This window comes from Rhinatrema bivittatum, chromosome 1 (genome assembly GCF_901001135.1).
Source record: "Rhinatrema bivittatum chromosome 1, aRhiBiv1.1, whole genome shotgun sequence".
Classification (NCBI taxonomy): domain Eukaryota; kingdom Metazoa; phylum Chordata; class Amphibia; order Gymnophiona; family Rhinatrematidae; genus Rhinatrema; species Rhinatrema bivittatum.
The window spans coordinates 362,931,084-362,948,066 of NC_042615.1; the positions used below are offsets into that span (position 1 = coordinate 362,931,084).

The window sequence follows — 16,983 nt, forward strand, 5'->3', positions numbered from 1 at the left end:
CCAGCAGATGGAGATAGAGAAGAATCTGATTCACTGGCATCATTCCTTAAAAGGCATTGTGATGTCTGCAGCACTTCAGTATTTCTCTGTCTCCAATAGACAGGTGCTGAATTCGCTTTGACCTACCTCCATTGAAGAATGCGACATACAAAAAATTTTAAATAAATAAAATTCTGCAGCATGGAAATTTTGCGAAAACTGCTTCCAGGAGCTCTTGTCCTTTGGGAGTTCTTCCTGGTAGAGTGGAGCAAGTGGGAGGTTCAGTGGCTCTTTACTGCCATGGCATATTTAGTGTAGGAGGATTTGTTAGCTGACTTCCTTTTCCCTCCTAATTGTCTGTTCCTATCTCTCCTTACCTGTTTGGTTGAGTTGGTCCCTGGCAGGGTTGAAGAGTTCCTCAGTCTAGGTTTCTTATGGCTTCTGGTATATTTGTTTCTTCCATAAAGTGATTTATAAAAAAAAATGTTGTAGAGCTCAGTCAGCTCTGAGGAGGAAGTCTCCTCTTCATACGTAGACTTTTCTCCCCAATGGTGAGGACTGCTGTGCCACAGTAAATTATGGTAGTTTACCTTTAATTTTTCTGCAGGCCTTTGCCTGCTCTTATGGAGTGTGGGAAGCGCTGTTCCTTGGGGTTGGGGTGGGGGGCGGGGGGGGGGGGGGAGGTTGCTGCAGGAGCTCTGCCGTGGCTGGGATATGCAAAAACTGTTTGCAGGGATATTCTTTAAAGCCTTTGGTGTCTGTGGGGGAGTCCCCTTCAGGGGAGAGTCTATGGCAAGGGTGCCCAACTCCGGTCCTCGAGAGCCACAAACAGGCCTGGTTTTCAGGATGTCCACAATAAATAAACATGAGAGATTTGCATACACTGTCTCCATTGTATGCAAATCTATCTATTGCCTATTCATTTTGGATATCCTGAAAGCCAGGCCTGTTTGTGGCTCTCAAGGAGCCACAGTGAAGGCTGCTGCCGATATAGGTCCCTCAGGAGTTCAAGGCTCTGCTTAAATGTTGGTGGCAGCCATTTCTTCTGTCCTGGGAAGTGGTGGTACTGCAAAAGAATCCTTTTATGGAACCTCCAAACCTTTTCTTGTTGGAGAAGAATGCTAATAATCCTCAAGGAGAAAAAGCTCTTGGTAAAAAGGGAATATATTGGTTGTCTCAGGCCCCCTCTATCTCTTCCCTCCCCGCCAACTTCGAGTTTGTTACTTTGATGCATGAAGCCTTTTATTTAAGGTGCAGGACTCCTCTGGGCAGTTTCATTCTGGTAGACTCCAGGGGGAAAAGTCCTTTACACCATGATTTGTGCTTTATAACATCACTTGAACCTTGGCTAGAGGCATGGTATCCTTCATGGTAGCTCAATTACTGTGGTTGTGAAACTGGGCAGCAAATACCTCTTCTAAAATCATGCTGAGTAAATTACCCTTTAAAGAGAAGTTGCTTTTTGTGTATGGTCTGGAGAAACTGTTTAAGCATTATAGGGACAACAAGTTGCTTAAATTCTCAGAGGACAAGGATGGTGACTTCAGATGGAGCCCCAATGCAGAAAACTTATGTCAAAGTTTCTAGAACTTTGACTAGGCCCACTGAGCATACCCTATACCATGCGTCCATGCAGGGTCCCTCTTCAGTCTTGTAACATAGAATTACGTGCGGGTGGGTTTCCTGAGGACTAACATTCTGCTGTCCTCAGAGAACACTTGTTACAGGTAAGCAACTCTGCTTTCTTCAAGGACATGCAGGATGTTAGTCCTTAAACATAACATAGAAACATAGAAATAACGGCAGAAAAGGATCAAATGGTCCATCCAGTCTGCCCAACAAGCTTTATAGTAGCATCAACCACGCCATACAGGTCTCCCACATAATGGTAGCATCTGGGTGAATCCCTAGCTACAGACTGCTCCCCAACACAAAAGGGAACCAACAGGCACAACAACACTGGTTAGCAGAGGGGGAGGCAGCCTGAACCCAAACAATGGGCCCTAGGCGGGAGAGTTGGGTTCTACACATCAAACAGGTTCCGAAGGACAGACTGGCCAAACCTACTGTTGCATTGGCCATCCCTATCCAGACAGTAATGTGATATGAATGTGTGGAGACACTCCACATTGCAGCCTTGCAGATCTCCATGGGAACCGCTCACAAGTGGGCCACAGATGGCTCTAACAGAAAGAGCCTTGACATGACCCCCAAGATGTAGTTCCAACTGGGCATAACAGAAGGAGATGCAATCTGCTGAGAGGAGAGGATCACCTTGCTGGTGGCTGAAAGGAATCAGTAAGTTTTTGCTTGGGACATTGTCTTTTTTAAAAGTATTGGGGCAAAGTTAACTATCTGGGAATATTATTTAGTGTGTTTGTGCCTTTAATAGTCAGAAAGGCAGTGAATAAACAAGTCAGACTGTATTTTTAAATAGTCAATAAGGTAGCTAGTAAGCAGTAGGTAGTGTGTTTATTTTTAAAAGTCTGCAGAACTGAGTGTTCTGCAGACTTTTAAAGAACTGAGTGTTTGTATTTAATAGAAACTGAGTGTTTGTATTGGGGGAAACCCCACCCCCCCAAAAAAAAGTAGCCAGAAGCTAGAAATAAGCTAGGAGCAGTGTATACCTAAGTAAAAAAGTTGTATAGTTCAGCTCAGTTACTCACCTTGGAAAGGTGTTGAGGTAGTGTAATTGGGTTTGAATAGGGACCAACATTTTTTAATCAAGAGAGCAGTGAGTCACTCTGGCTGACTAACTGAAGTTAGACTGTTTGTTTGTATTTAGGCTGTTAGGTAGAAAGCTTAAATCCAGAACCTCCAGGGTAGCATTCTCTGAAATGCTCCCTGTTCCATGCGCAGGTCACCAGAGGCAGGCAGAGCTCCGGAGTCTCAATGCGTGGATGAGACGCTGGTGCAAAGAAGAGGGATTCAGTTTTGTTAGGAACTGGGGATCCTTTTGGGGAAGGGGGAGTCTCTTCCGAAGGGATGGGCTCCACCTTAACCAGGGAGGAACCAGACTGCTGGCGCTAACCTTTAAAAAGGAGATAGAGCAGCTTTTAAACTAGAACAAAGGGGAAAGCCGACAGTCTCTCAGCAGCGCATGGTTCGGAGAGAGGTATCTTCAAAGGATACTAATGATGCATTAGAATTAGGGCATCCCGACAGTGAGGTTCCAATAATTAGAAAAATAGTCCAAGTGCCTGTAACTAAAAACTCACCTGAGCTAAAAAATTCTAACTTATCCCTATCAATTAAAAAGCAGAATGAAAATACAAACAAAAAACAAATTTTGAAATGTTTGTATGCTAATGCCAGAAGTCTAAGAAGTAAGATGGGAGAATTAGAATGTATAGCAGTGAATGATGACATAGACTTAATTGGCATCTGAGAGACATGGTGGAAAGAGGATAACCAATGGGATAGTGCTATACCGGGGTACAAATTATATCGCAATGACAGAGAGGAGCACTCGGGAGGAGGTATGACGCTTTATGTCCGGGATGGCATAGAGTCCAACAGGATAAACATCCTGCATGAGACTAAATACAAAATTGAATCTTTATGGGTAGAAATCCCTTGTGTGTCGGGAAAGACTATAGTGATAGGGGTATACTACCGTCCACCTGGTCAAGATGGTGAGACGGACAGTGAAATGCTAAGAGAAATTAGGGAAGCTAACCAAATTGGTAGTGCAGTAATAATGGGAGACTTCAATTACCAAACAACCAAAAATGTGGAACCCAAATCGCAATTTAAGTAATAGCCTAAGAAGGTGTCAGCAAGCCTTGACGTTATGTGTCACTTCTCAAGCAGACACTAACCGGTCTTATCTATCATTCACCTTCATCATGATTTTAATGCAAACAACATACTTTTTTCTTTTTTCAAAAATTAATTAAAAATGTCCTCCATTGTAGTATGAACAGTATGACTCTTTCGTAAACAGTTAGTAGGGGAGCCCTACACTGGCCGGTGTTTCGCTGAGTAAGCTTCCTCAGGGGCGTATAGAAGCACTTCAAAGCAGAGTCACATATCTAAAACAAAGATAAATGAGGAAAAAAGTTGCACATTTATAGAAAAGGTGAAAACAACACTTATCTTATGACACCACGGCTACCATGTTAGACGGGACCAGACGTCTCAACCATCTTGGAAGGAAAGAAATGGAGGAACCCGAACCGAAGCTAGCGTCCCTTTAAATACGTCATTTTGTAATGACGTCAACCATCAATACAGTATTTAGTGTTGAAACATCTGTCAGATAGTAATTAATTCAGAAAACGGTCCAAAAATCAACCAAGAAACACATGTAAGTCCAGCTCGCTATTTAGTCCCAAGGGATGAACAGTTTGGAGACGATAAATCCAATGTTGTTCAGACTGCAACAAGATGCGTTCTCGATTACCTCCACGCCAATGTGCAGGGACATGGTCGATAGCGCAAAATCGTAAATCATCAAATGTATGTCTTAGCTCTGTGCAATGAGAAACCAAAGGTTCATTAGTTCTCGCATTTCTAATATTGGAACGATGTTCTATCATCCTCGTTTTGAGCAGACGTTTCGTTTTTCTAATATAGATTAGGGAGCATGGACATTGGATCAAGTATATGACCATAGTGGACTCGCAAGTCATATGATGTCTCAAAATTATTTTGTAGCCAGAAGATACAGTCAATTGGTCTGAAATCATCATAGACGATGTACACACAGAGCAGGAATTGCAAGGCTTATGTGAGCCTGATGACGTGTACAATGCATGTGACGTCATAAAGCTATCCGATTTTACCAAAAAAATTTTTAGATTCATAGCACGAGAAAAAGTGATTCGGGGAGGCTCATTAAAAATGACATTAGTTTGCAGCACATGCCAATACTTCAATATAGATTGGCGAATCTTGAAAGCCACGGAGGAATACGGCAAAATGCAGGTGTGACGTGAGGATTCGTCAGATTGTCGCGGAAGGAACAGCCATTCTCTATGTGAATATTTTGCACGTAGGTAGGCATTTCGAATGCTCGAACGAGGGTATCCTCTAGCGGAAAAACGATCACATAAGATTTTTTAATGTACTTCAAAATCCACCATCGTGGTACAGAGTCATCTCAGCCGAATGAATTGACTGACAGGTAAATTACGTTTGAAATTCCTTGGATGTGCGCTATCGCACATCCACTCATCGTGGAGATAAATTTTCCTTACAGGTGGCACTGTTCCGCTTTGTTCGGAACCTTAAGATAAAAATTTTTTTTACTACCCACACACCTTCTGTTGACGTATCTGTGTTATCTAATCCGTCTATGTGGATTCCACCTGGACCAGAAGATCCTGCGCTGAAAGTATTCTATGATTTAGTATCACACGATATTTCCGCTTTGGATCTCACTGATTCATCTTTCTACAATTTAACACGTTTGGAGAAAACTGCTTTACAGGAATTGCAATCAGCGTCTGACCTTATTATAAAACCAGCGGATAAAGGTGGCATGATAGTTGTGCAAAACAGAAGTGATTATGAAACTGAAATTTTGAGGCAATTGGATGATACACGTTTTTATCAACGTTTGGATATTAATCCCACTCCTGATATACAAAAACTTATTTCTATGGTTGTGCAATCAGGTGTGAAGTCCGGTTTTTTGACATCAAAAGAAGCCAATTTTCTAACCAAGAAATATCCACGTGTCCCGATGTTTTATACATTGCCCAAAATACACAAAAATGTTGATCATCCGCCAGGACGTCCAATTGTTTCTGGCTGTGATTCAGTTTTGGAACCACTATCCCGATTTATTGACCATTTTTTAGCACCATTTATTCCATCTATGCCCTCTTTTATAAGAGACTCCTCGGATATGATAGTTTTTTTGGAACAGTTACAGGTTGACACCACTGATTTAAAGATGGCTACCTTAGACGTGGAGGCTCTTTATACTTCTATACCGCAAGATGAGGCAATCGAAATCGCTGAAACTTTTTTTGAACAACGTCCTAGACCCCACAGAATTCCTAGTGATTTTTTGGTTCAATTATTACAAATAGCTTTGAAACAGAATTTTTTTGCTTTTAATCAGCAGTTTTTTCTTCAAACATGTGGTACTGCAATGGGGGCCACCATGGCCCCTGACTTAGCCAATCTGTATATGCATTATTTTGAAGAGAAATGGCTTCGTGATCATCCATACAAATGTCAACTTTTGGTGTGGAAGAGGTATATTGATGACGTCTTCGTACTATGGAAAGGGGATGAGGATCTTTTTGGATCATTTCTATGCTGGTTGAATGCTTTAAATTGTCATCTGAAATTTACTGCCACCATTGATACTCATTCTATCACATTTCTTGACATACGAATCACTATCATTGATGGGAAATTTATTACATCACTCTTTCGGAAACCTGTCAGTTCTAATACTTATTTACACTTCTCTAGCGCACATCCAAGGAATTTCAAACGTAATTTACCTGTCAGTCAATTCATTCGGCTGAGACGACTCTGTTCCACGATGGTGGATTTTGAGGTACATTCAAAAATCTTATGTGATCGTTTTTCCGCTAGAGGATACCCTCGTTCGAGCATTCGAAAGGCCTACCTACGTGCAAAATATTCACATAGAGAATGGCTGTTCCTTCCGCGACCATCTGACGAATCCTCACGTCACACCTGCATTTTGCCGTATTCCTCCGTGGCTTTCAAGATTCGCCAATCTATATTGAAGTATTGGCATGTGCTGCAAACTAATGTCATTTTTAATGAGCCTCCCCGAATCACTTTTTCTCGTGCTATGAATCTAAAAAATATTTTGGTAAAATCGGATAGCTTTATGTCGTCATATGCATTGTACACGTCATCAGGCTCACATAAGCCTTGCAATTCCTGCTCTGTGTGTACATCGTCTATGATGATTTCAGACCAATTGACTGTATCTTCTGGCTACAAAATAATTTTGAGACATCATATGACTTGCGAGTCCACTATGGTCATATACTTGATCCAATGTCCATGCTCCCTAATCTATATTGGAAAAACGAAACGTCTGCTCAAAACGAGGATGATAGAACATCGTTCCAATATTAGAAATGCGAGAGCTAATGAACCTTTGGTTTCTCATTGCACAGAGCTAAGACATACATTTGATGATTTACGATTTTGCGCTATCAACCATGTCCCTGCACATTGGCGTGGAGGTAATCGAGAACGCATCTTGTTGCAGTCTGAACAACATTGGATTTATCGTCTCCAAACTATTCATCCCTTGGGACTAAATAGCGAGCTGGACTTACATGTGTTTCTTGGTTGATTTTTGGACCGTTTTCTGAATTAATTACTATCTGACAGATGTTTCAACACTAAATACTGTATTGATGGTTGACGTCATTACAAAATGACGTATTTAAAGGGACGCTAGCCTCGGTTCGGGTTCCTCCATTTGTTTCCTTCCAAGATGGTTGAGACGTCTGGTCCCGTCTAACATGGTAGCCGTGGTGTCATAAGATAAGTGTTGTTTTCACCTTTTCTATAAATGTGCAACTTTTTTCCTCATTTATCTTTGTTTTAGATATGTGACTCTGCTTTGAAGTGCTTCTATACGCCCCTGAGGAAGCTTACTCAGCGAAACACCGGCCAGTGTAGGGCTCCCCTACTAACTGTTTACGAAAGAGTCATACTGTTCATACTACAATGGAGGACATTTTTAATTAATTTTTGAAAAAAAAAAAAATTGAAAAAAGAAAAAAGTATGTTGTTTGCATTAAAATCATGATGAAGGTGAATGATAGATAAGACCGGTTAGTGTCTGCTTGAGAAGTGACACATAACGTCACGGCTTGCTGACACCTTCTTAGGCTATTACTTAAATTGCGATTTGGGTTCCACATTTTTGGTTGTTTGATTGTATGTTGTGGTTAACCGCCGACTCTCCTGTGTGAGTAGTGTTTCACAGACTTCAATTACCCCAATATTGACTGGGTAAATGTATCATCGGGACACGCTAGAGAGATAACGTTCCTGGATGGAATAAATGATAGCTTTATGGAGCAATTGGTTCAGGAACCAACGAGAGAGGGAGCAATTTTAGATCTAATTCTCAGTGGAGCACAGGACTTGGAGAGAGGTAATGGTGGTGGGGCCGCTTGGCAATAGTGATCATAATATGATCAAATTTGATTTAATGACTGGAAGAGGAATAGTGTGCAAATCCAAGGCTCTCGTACTAAACTTTCAAAAGGGAAACTTTGATAAAATGAGAAAAATTGTTAGAAAAAACTGAAAGGAGCAGCTACAAAAGTAAAAAATGTCCAAGAGGTGTGGTCATTGTTAAAAAAAATACCATTCTAGAAGCACAGTCTAGATGTATTCCACACATTAAGAAAGGTGGAAAGAAGGCAAAACGATTACCGGCATGGTTAAAAGGGGAGGTGAAAAGCTATTTTATCCAAAAGATCTTCATTCAAAAACTGGAAGAAGGATCCAACAGAAGAAAATAGGATAAAGCATAAACGTTGGCAAGTTAAATGTAAGACATTGATAAGACAGGCTAAGAGAGAATTTGAAAAGAAGTTGGCTGTAGAGGCAAAAACTCATAGTAAAAACTTTTTAAAATATATCCGAAGCAGAAAGCCTGTGAGGGAGTCAGTTGGACCGTTAGATGATCGAGGGGTTAAAGGGGCACTTAGAGAAGATAAGGCCATCGCGGAAAGATTAAATGATTTCTTTGCTTCGGTGTTTACTGAAGAGGATGTTGGGGAGGTACCCGTAATGGAGAAGGTTTTCATGGGTAATGATTCAGATGGACTGATTCAAATCACGGTGAACCTAGAAGATGTGGTAGGCCTGATTGACAAACTGAAGAGTAGTAAATCACCTGGACCGGATGGTATACACCCCAGAGTTCTAAAGGAACCAAAAAATGAAATTTCAGACCTATTAGTAAAAATTTGTAACCTATCATTAAAATCATCCATTGTACCTGAAGACTGGAGGATAGCAAATGTAACCCCAATATTTAAAAAGGGCTCCAGGGGCGATCCGGGAAACTACAGACCGGTTAGCCTGACTTCAGTGCCAGGAAATATAGTGGAAAGTGTTCTAAACATCAAAATCACAGAACAAATACATGTCGATACAGTAACGTGCAGTTAAAGATTGCCCGTCTGTAACGTGCTGGGAGTGTTACTGCTGTGGCTGCTGTGCTACCGCCTCACCACCAGGGGTCCCTCTAGTGCTGGCTTTCCTGACAGGCCCAGTCCATCTCCTATGTCCACTCTATGCTCTGGGTGTGCCCTCTTAACCCTGCCTGACAGTTGCCTCGGTGCTTCGGCATCGAGCTCACCTGGGCTCCCTGCTCTAGCCTGCCTTGCGTGGCCTTCGGGCCTATCCTTGCCTTGCCTTGCCTTGCGCGGCCTTCGGGCCTATCCTTGCCTTGCCTTGCCTTGCGCGGCCTTCGGGCCTATCCTTGCCTTGCCTTGCCTTGCGTGGCCTTCGGGCCTATCCTTGCCTTGCCTTGCGCGGCCTTCGGGCCTATCCTTGCCTTGCCTTGCCTTGCGTGGCCTTCGGGCCTATCCTTGCCTTGCCTTGCCTTGCGTGGCCTTCGGGCCTATCCTTGCCTTGCCTTGCCTTGCGCGGCCTTCGGGCCTATCCTTGCCTTGCCTTGCCTTGCGTGGCCTTCGGGCCTTTCCTTTCCTTGCCTTGCCTTGTGCGGCCTTTTGGCCTTCTTCCTTGATTGCCATACCTGGCCTACGGGCCTTCAGTGTGTGTGTGTGTGGCCTACGGGCCTTCTGACCTGCCTTGCCCCGCTATTGGTGTGTGGCCTACGGGCCTTCCGTGTGTGTGTGTGTGGCCTACGGGCCTTCTGACCTGCCTTGCCCCGCTATTGGTGTGTGGCCTACGGGCCTTCCGTGTGTGTGTGTGTGGCCTACGGGCCTTCTGACCTGCCTTGCCCCGCTATTGGTGTGTGGCCTACGGGCCTTCCGTGTGTGTGTGTGTGGCCTACGGGCCTTCTGACCTGCCTTGCCCCGCTATTGGTGTGTGGCCTACGGGCCTTCCGTGTGTGTGTGTGTGTGTGTGTGGCCTACGGGCCTTCTGACCTGCCCTGCCCTGCTTACTGTGCCCTGACCCAGCCTGGACCCAGACACTGCTGACTGCCGCCTGCCCTGACCCAGCCTGTACTTGACACTGCCACTTGCCGCCTGCCCTGACCCAGCCTGTACTTAGACACTGCCACTTGCCGCCTGCCCTGACCCAGCCTGAACCCAGACTCTGTTTCTTGCTGCCTGCCCTGACCCAGCCTGGTACCTGACTCTGTTCGAGCTTCCTGTCTCTCTCCACCTGGAGCCACCCTGCTGGGTGGTGTGCACGACTCCTGTCCGGAGCCCAAGCGTAACAGTATGCCGAAGCCATCACATTTTCCAGGGGAAGAGATAGGTCTGTGTCCTGCCGGTGAGTCAACTTTTCACTAATTCAAGATGCCTCCTTCTTTAAAGTTTTATACCTGCAATTCCTGTCAAACTTTGAACTATCCTAGCTATCAGAACTGTCTAGCCTGTGAACTTGTTGGTCAGGAACACTGGTCATGCAATAACTGCAACAAGAAAAATGTTTCTGTCTATCAGGAGTGTTTGAACTGTCTGGCTCCTAAACCAGGGTGGTGGAAATGCTCCTGTCTCCCGTGTTTGTTACCTCCAGGCAAACCCTGCCCCTGTTGTTCTGCTCTAGGACCAGCTGTGCAATTAGAAAAAGCTATCAGCTCTCCTAACCAGTATTCTGTTTCTGGCTCAACTAAAACAGACATTTTTGCTGGCAGTTTGTGGGTAGAAAAACCCAGGACTTACCTGGCCAAGAAGGCTTCTGTGAGACCAGTGCTAGAGCCTCGGGAACAGGTTTCTCTACAACGGAGAGAGCTGATTAACTCTAGCAGGGCTCAGCTTCCCACAGCTGCCAAGTGGACACTAACGAGGACCTTCCCTAGACGTCCTAGAACTGCCTGTGCCTTCTCTAAACTGCTCCTCCAGAAACAAAATCAGGAGCATCAGACTTTGGCTCGAGGTATCAAGCCCACGGCAGTACAATCTGTGTCTTCCATGCACACTACCTTTAACCATGCTACTCTGCCATCTGAACCTGCTGCACTACCCCGAGAAGAGCCTGAGTCTGCTGTACCGGCCCTGCTGCCGTCCTCGGAGGGATCCGCACCAGCCCTGCTGACAGACTTTCTAACTCTGCCATCTGAGCCTGCCGAACCGGCCCTGCTGCCGTCTTCAGAGGGGTCCGAACCAGTCCTACTGACAGACTTCCTGAGTCAGCCATCGGAGTCTGCTGAACTGGTCCTGCTGCCACCCCGGGAGGGTCCATACCGGTCCTGCTGCCACCCCTGGAGGGGTCCATACCGGTCCTGCTGACGCCCCGAGAGGGGTCCGAGCCTGCTTCATCGCCCCGAGAGGGGTTCGAGCCTGCTTCATCGCCTCGAGAGGGGTCCGAGCCTGTTACAACGCCCCGAGAGGGGTCCGAGCCTGCTTCATCGCCCCGAGAGGGGTCCGAGCCTGCTTCATCGCCCCGAGAGGGGTTCGAGCCTGCTACAACGCCCCGAGAGGGGTCCGAGCCTGCTACAATGCCCCGAGAGGGGTCCGAGCCTGCTTCATCGCCCCGAGAGGGGTCCGAGCCTGCTTCATCGCTCCGAGAGGGGTCCGAGCCTGCTACAATGCCCCGAGAGGGGTCCGAGCCTGCTTCATCGCCCCGAGAGGGGTCCGAGCCTGCTACAACGCCCCGAGAGGGGTCCGAGCCTGCTACAATGCCCCGAGAGGGGTCCGAGCCTGCTTCATCGCCCCGAGAGGGGTCCGAGCCTGTTACAACGCCCCGAGAGGGGTCCGAGCCTGCTTCATCGCCCCGAGAGGGGTCCGAGCCTGCTTCATCGCCCCGAGAGGGGTCCGAGCCTGCTACAATGCCCCGAGAGGGGTCCGAGCCTGCTTCCTCGCCCCGAGAGGGGTTCGAGCCTGCTTCATCGCCCCGAGAGGGGTCCGAGCCTGCTACAACGCCCCGAGAGGGGTCCGAGCCTGCTACAATGCCCCGAGAAGGGTCCGAGCCTGCTTCATCGCCCCGAGAGGGGTCCGAGCCTGCTACAACGCCCCGAGAGGGGTCCGAGCCTGCTACAATTGCCCGAGTAGGATCCGAGCCTGCTGTACTGGCCCAGCTGCCGCCCCTGGAGGGGCCTGTACCGGTCTTAATGCCGACCTTGGAAGGGTCCGGACCGGTCCTACTATCGCCTCAAGAAGGGTTACGGACTATTTCTCTGCCCCAGGTGGGGTTTGTGTTCCCCTTGTCACCCCAGGAGGGGTTATGGAAATCTGCACCGCCTCTGCTACCCCAGGAGGGGTCTGACCCTGCCGCATCACCCCCGGAGTGGTCTCCCGTTATTCTTGATTACCTCCTGCACAGATGGGATCCAGGAGGAGGGGGAGGCCTTGAGGGGGGGGTACTGTTACGGCTGTGGCTGCTGTGCTACCGCCTCACCACCAGGGGTCCCTCTAGTGCTGGCTTTCCTGACAGGCCCAGTCCATCTCCTATGTCCACTCTATGCTCTGGGTGTGCCCTCTTAACCCTGCCTGACAGTTGCCTCGGTGCTTCGGCATCGAGCTCACCTGGGCTCCCTGCTCTAGCCTGCCTTGCGTGGCCTTCGGGCCTATCCTTGCCTTGCCTTGCCTTGCGCGGCCTTCGGGCCTATCCTTGCCTTGCCTTGCCTTGCGCGGCCTTCGGGCCTATCCTTGCCTTGCCTTGCCTTGCGTGGCCTTCGGGCCTATCCTTGCCTTGCCTTACCTTGCGCGGCCTTCGGGCCTATCCTTGCCTTGCCTTGCCTTGCGTGGCCTTCGGGCCTATCCTTGCCTTGCCTTGCCTTGCGTGGCCTTCGGGCCTATCCTTGCCTTGCCTTGCCTTGCGCGGCCTTCGGGCCTATCCTTGCCTTGCCTTGCCTTGCGTGGCCTTCGGGCCTTTCCTTTCCTTGCCTTGCCTTGTGCGGCCTTTTGGCCTTCTTCCTTGATTGCCATACCTGGCCTACGGGCCTTCCGTGTGTGTGTGTGTGGCCTACGGGCCTTCTGACCTGCCTTGCCCCGCTATTGGTGTGTGGCCTACGGGCCTTCCGTGTGTGTGTGTGTGTGGCCTACGGGCCTTCTGACCTGCCTTGCCCCGCTATTGGTGTGTGGCCTACGGGCCTTCCGTGTGTGTGTGTGTGGCCTACGGGCCTTCTGACCTGCCTTGCCCCGCTATTGGTGTGTGGCCTACGGGCCTTCCGTGTGTGTGTGTGTGGCCTACGGGCCTTCTGACCTGCCTTGCCCCGCTATTGGTGTGTGGCCTACGGGCCTTCCGTGTGTGTGTGTGTGGCCTACGGGCCTTCTGACCTGCCCTGCCCTGCTTACTGTGCCCTGACCCAGCCTGGACCCAGACACTGCTGACTGCCGCCTGCCCTGACCCAGCCTGTACTTGACACTGCCACTTGCCGCCTGCCCTGACCCAGCCTGTACTTAGACACTGCCACTTGCCGCCTGCCCTGACCCAGCCTGAACCCAGACTCTGTTTCTTGCTGCCTGCCCTGACCCAGCCTGGTACCTGACTCTGTTCGAGCTTCCTGTCTCTCTCCACCTGGAGCCACCCTGCTGGGTGGTGTGCACGACTCCTGTCCGGAGCCCAAGCGTAACAGGGAGCGCACAATACAGACGAGTAAGGCGATTCAGCGATACAGTCTCCAGTTTCACGCGTCCCTAGCGCTTCCTAAAACAGACGTATAACCCTTTCCGCACCCAGCATGTAAATGAACGAAAAAGCTGTATAATGAAGGAATTAGCTATTCCCCTCCGATACTGTAACGGGCGCTGATACTATCTCCTCAGTAACCCGCTGTTTTGCCGCGGCCTTAACGTGTTAGTTTACCGCCTCCCCCTAGTAGGAGTTAGTGTAGTGTAAAAAACATTGCTTACCCGCCCTGGTCCCGTCCGGTCTCCGGTCCAGCCCGTCCGGTCTCCGGTCCAGCCCATCTGGTCTCCGGTGTAGCCCCAGTCCGGTCTCCTGCAGCCCGTCCGGTCCCCTCCTCCCGAAGCAAAAAAAACAAAAAACGAAAAAGTAGCAAGGCTCGGGCCTGCTACGGCAGTCCCTTCTCCCTTCCTCCCGATTTCGCACGGCCATTCATCCAGGCAGAGGGAACCGGTGGCGAAAACGGCCCACGGTTCCCTCTGCCTGGATGAACGCACGGCCACCGGCAGTGAAGGAATGGCCGTGCGATTTCAGCGCTGAAGGCAGTCACATGCCGTGACGTCACGTCACGGCATGTGACTGCCTTCAGCGCTGAAATCGCACGGCCATTCATCCAGGCAGAGGGAACCAGTGGCGAAAACGGCCCACGGTTCCCTCTGCCTGGATGAATGCACGACCACCCGGCTCCCTCCGCCTGAATTAATGCGCGCCTGTGCGACCCGGCCTCGTTTGAACACGCGCCTATCCGCCCGCGGCCTCGATCGAACACCCAGCTCCCGCCGGCCGCCTGGACCCACGCCGCTGCCTGGATGACCGCATGAAAGTGACAGGTATTTAAAATTTTTTTTTATATATAACACTCAGGTTTTTACATATTTTTGGTTTTTTTTTTTTTTTTTTTACACTTCCTGGTGCCTGTCATTTGAAATGACATTTGAAATGACAGGTACCAGCGCACCCAGGTTACTGTATAGGCGCTGTATTAAGCGCCTATACAGTAAAATGGGTTACGCGGGCATAACCCTTCCCTAACGCTTTAAAGCCGCAGCATGCATTTGCATGCAATTAGAAGAGAGTATCGGGGACTAAGTGAAGAGAACTGTGCGTGCGGGGAGGAAGGGTGCGCCTGACACTGCCGCACTGTTTCTACCGCGGCCTTACTGTATCGACCTGATAGAAAGACATGGTTTAATGGAACAAAGTCAGCATGGCTTTATCCAGGGCAAGTCTTGCCTCACAAATCTGCTTCACTTTTTTGAAGGAGTTAATAAACATGTGGATAAAGGTGAACCTGTAGATGTAGTGTACTTGGATTTTCAGAAGGCATTTGACAAAGTTCCTCAAGAGAGGCTTTTAGGAAAAGTAAAAAGTCATGGGATAGGTGGCGATGTTCTTTCGTGGATTGCAAACTGGCTAAAAGGCAGGAGACAGAGAGGATTAAATGGACAATTTTTTCAGTGGAAGAGAGTGGACAGTGGAGTGCCTCAGGGATCTGTATTGGGACCCTTACTTTTCAATATATTTATAAATGATCTGGAAAGAAATACAACGAGTGAGATAATCAAATTTGCAGATGACACAAAATTGTTCAGAGTAGTTAAATCACAAGCAGATTGTGATAAATTGCAAGAAGACCTTGTGAGACTGGAAAATTGGGCATCCAAATGGCAGATGAAATTTAATGTGGATAAGTGCAAGGTGATGCATATAGGGAAAAATAACCCATGCTATAATTACACAATGTTGGGTTCCACATTAGGTGCTACAACCCAAGAAAGAGATCTAGGCGTCATAGTGGATAACACATTGAAATCGCTGGTTCAGTGTGCTGCGGCAGTCAAAAAAGCAAACAGAATGTTGGGAATTATTAGAAAGGGAATGGTGAATAAAACAGAAAATGTCATAATGCCTCTCTATCGCTCCATGGTGAGACCGCACCTTGAATACTGTGTACAATTCCGGTCGCCGCATCTCAAAAAAGATATAATTGCGATGGAGAAGGTACAGAGAAGGGCTACCAAAATAAGGGGAATGGAACAGCTCCCCTATGAGGAAAGACTAAAGAGGTTAGGACTTTTCATCTTGGAGAAGGAGACGGCTGAGAGGGGATATGATAGAGATGTTTAAAATTATGAGAGGTCTAGCACGGGTAGATGTGAATCGGTTATTTACTCTTTCGGATAGTAGAAAAACTAGGGGGCACTCCATGAAGTTAGCATGGGGCACATTTAAAACTAATTGGAGAAAGTTCTTTTTTACTCAACGCACAATTAAACTCTGGAATTTGTTGCCAGAGGATGTGGTTAGTGCAGTTAGTATAGCTGTGTTTAAAAAAGGATTGGATAAGTTCTTGGAGGAGAAGTCCATTACCTACTATTAAGTTCACTTAGAGAATATCCACCGCCATTAGCAATGGTAACATGGAATAGACTTAGTTTTTGGGTACTTGCCAGGTTCTTATGGCCTGGATTGGCCACTGTTGGAGACAGGATGCTGGGCTTGATGGGACCCGTGGTCTGACCCAGTATGGCATTTTCTTATGTTCTAATGGATAGCGTCTGTTTGGCAATGGCAACAACCAACCTGTTCTTATCAAAAGAAATAAAAAGTTGAGTGGACTGTGTATCCCTAAAAGGCTAGAGGATGGGAATAAATAAAAAAGCTTTAACCGGCATGGAGAGGCAGTTACTATCCTTAAGAGAAACATGGGGGTAACCTGCACGGAGCAGCAGTGACTGCCTTGGGAGGCTTGCTGGGCAGACTAGATGGACCATTTTGGTCTTTTTCTGCAGTCATTACTATGTTACTATGTATAGGCTTCTTACCACTCCAGATAGAAGGCTAAAGCTCACTTGCATTCCAAACTGCAGTGCTCGTTTGCCTTGGTGTAAATGGGGCTTGGGAAAGAAAATTGGCAGAACGATTAACTTGTTAAGATGGAAATACATGTCTTATGTGTTAAAGATTCCTTCTAACTTAATTCCATCAGTTAAGAAGATTGTTTTTCTTTCTCATAGGCCAAGAGTTCCTCAACCTGATGTGCCTTTAGATAGGGGGAAAATCTCTATCTGAATCTTTGGAAAGTTTTTTTACATTTTTTTAATTTATTTCTGATGTTGAACTGGTTGATAGATCTGTTTTACTTGTTTCTTTTTTTCTCCGAACAAGATTTGAGTTTGGTAGTGAGATACTATTTCAAGAATTTAGAAACTGCCTTTTTGGGGGACAGGGTTCATATTTACCCTGACCTAGCTAGACCTTAATTGCGCA

The 16,983-nt window shown here is 47.3% G+C and overlaps 1 protein-coding gene across 2 annotated transcripts in view; it reads left to right on the forward strand.

Moving 5' to 3' along the window:
• The window catches only part of UBA6 (ubiquitin like modifier activating enzyme 6), a 370,281-nt gene that overhangs the window by 114,923 nt on the left and 238,375 nt on the right, over positions 1-16,983 (forward strand). The gene's annotated exons all lie outside the window — the stretch shown is intronic.